Here is a 2,366-nt window from a genome sequence, read left to right on the forward strand (position 1 = left end):
AGAGTGAAGCTGGGAATGTGGCTTATAGGTAGAGAGCTTTCTCAGCATGCATGAATGCCAGGGTTTAAATCCTCAGTGCCACATACTCAGAAAAAGCCAGAAGCTGTGGAATGGCTCAAGTGGTAGAGTGCTAGCCTTGAGAAAAAGAAGCTCAGAGACAGTACACGGTACCTACGTTCAAGCCCCAGAACTGGCAAAAACAATAGGCCAGATGCCGGTGGCTCACACCTACAACCCTAGCTAATCAGGAGGCTGAGACCTCAAGGCCACAGTTCAAAGACAGCCTAGGCAAGGAAAGCCTGTTAGACTCTTACCTCCAATGAACCACCAAAAGACCCCACGTGGAGCTGTGACTCAAGTGCTAGAGTGTTCACCTTGAGCTGAAAGGCTTAGGGACAGTGCCCAGGCTTGAGTTCGAGACACATACCTGGAAAAAAAGTGAGGGTTAATCAAAGTACTTTTCCTATTTGTTAATTATGAGAACATTTTCTGGAAAATGAATGCTGGTGTACACCAGAATTGGAGTCAGAGCCCAATGTTCAAGTATAGCAGATCCATATGCTCAGGCTCTCTCATTATAACTTTGTATGCTACAGGGTTCTGAAAGGTCCAATGTTGAAAGGGTTAATATGCTCCCCAAACCCTTTATGATGAGCAGTTGACTTGTATTTTCAATGTCATTACAATTCTGAACTTAGCAGAGCAACAGAAGCTCATGCTTGTCACCCTTGCTTAGGAGTCTGAGGTCTGAGGATCACAGTGTAAAGACAGCCAGGGCAGGAATATCTATGAGGCTTTGACTTCCACTTCACCACAGACAAAGCCGAAAGGGACTCATGTGGCAGAGCGCTAGCCTTGAGTCAAAGGAGCCCAGGGACAGAGCCTAGATCCACAATTCAAGCCCAAAGACCTGCAAAACATTTAAAGCAAAGGACAGAAAAAGAGGGAAAAAGCCAGTAACTCCCTTTGGGTTTGATCAATCTATTTCTATCTTGGAAGCTCCTGAGGAGCTAGCAGGACAAGCACCAAAGAAGGACATGGACTAGGAGAGCAGGCCAAGTTCAAGGTTCAAGTGTAGCAGATCCATCTGCCCAGCCACTCACATGAAGATTGTAATCATCTTGTGTCCTCCAGTGGGGTTCCAAAAGGTCACATGTTCAAGAATTCCTGGGTTTCCCTTGGTGATGAGAAGTTACTTGCACTCTAAATGTTCTTAGAGTTCTCAAGCTATAGAAGCAGGAAAGAAACATCATTGACCCATCCTGGGTATAAGTGAAGTTCTCAGGATCCAAGACCTAGCCCTGTTAGCAGGAAAAACTCCAATGTAACTCTGTATTTGAAGGACAGGAAACACTATCAAAAAACCAGGCTAGGTGCAGAGACCTAGGCCTGCAGGATTAGGAGGCAGAATGTACATACTTAACAGGGAAGTGAGCTGCAAAACCACTTTATTCATTCCAGGCACAGCCAGCAATTGGGGGAAACCTGAAATATTTGTTAGAGTCACACCAGGGTCAGGCTTTTCTCAGCCTCTTCAAACAATAACTAATTAACCTTCCTCCCTCAGGTGAAGGGAGCCTCAGGCTATCTTTAGGTTATCAATAGAGAGCCAATTTAGTGGGGGAGAGGGGAGGAACAGAGAAGAAAAATCCTGCTTTTTGGTCTTAGGGAGTGGGTTCTTGACTCTCCATCTGTCAAATTTGAAGGCCCTTCTTCTACCTCTGCCAGTCCATTCTCCTTCCTTAATTCTCCACATCATTAATGTAAATCCGCAGTCCAAGGAGAGGCAGGGCCCTTTCTCTTCTGCCTCCAAGCACCTGAGTTAGAACCTGGCTCTGCCCTCTTTACTCTGGGGCCCTCCACTGCCTGAGAAGTGGGATAGAGACAGTCTTCCTGCTCTGTGGTTATGTGAAGGTGATTCTGGTGTCCTGGCACACTGCAGAAGGCCTCATGGTTTGGAAGTGTTCCCTTCTTTCCTACTGACATCCAAGACCAGATTCACCTATCCTCTTTCTTTCTTTCTTTCTTTCTTTCTTTCTTTCTTTCTTTCTTTCTTTCTTTCTTTCTTTCTTTCTTTCTTTCTTTCTTTCTTTCTTTCTTTCTTTCTTTCTTTCTTTCTTTCTTTCTTTCTTTCTTTCTTTCTTCCTTTCTCTCTTCCTTTCTCTCTTCCTTTCTCTCTTCCTTTCTCTCTTCCTTTCTCTCTTTCTTCCTCTCTTTCTTTCTCTCTTTCTTTCTTTCTTTCTTTCTTTCATCTATGTATCTAAAAAAATCTATGTATCTATGTATCTATCTATGTATCTAAAAAATCTATGTATGTATGTATGTATGTATGTATGTATGTATGTATGTATCTATCTATCTATCTA

Source organism: Dipodomys spectabilis, unplaced genomic scaffold, assembly GCF_019054845.1.
Source record: "Dipodomys spectabilis isolate Male_0828 unplaced genomic scaffold, ASM1905484v1 ptg000193l, whole genome shotgun sequence".
NCBI classification, from domain to species: Eukaryota; Metazoa; Chordata; class Mammalia; order Rodentia; family Heteromyidae; genus Dipodomys; species Dipodomys spectabilis.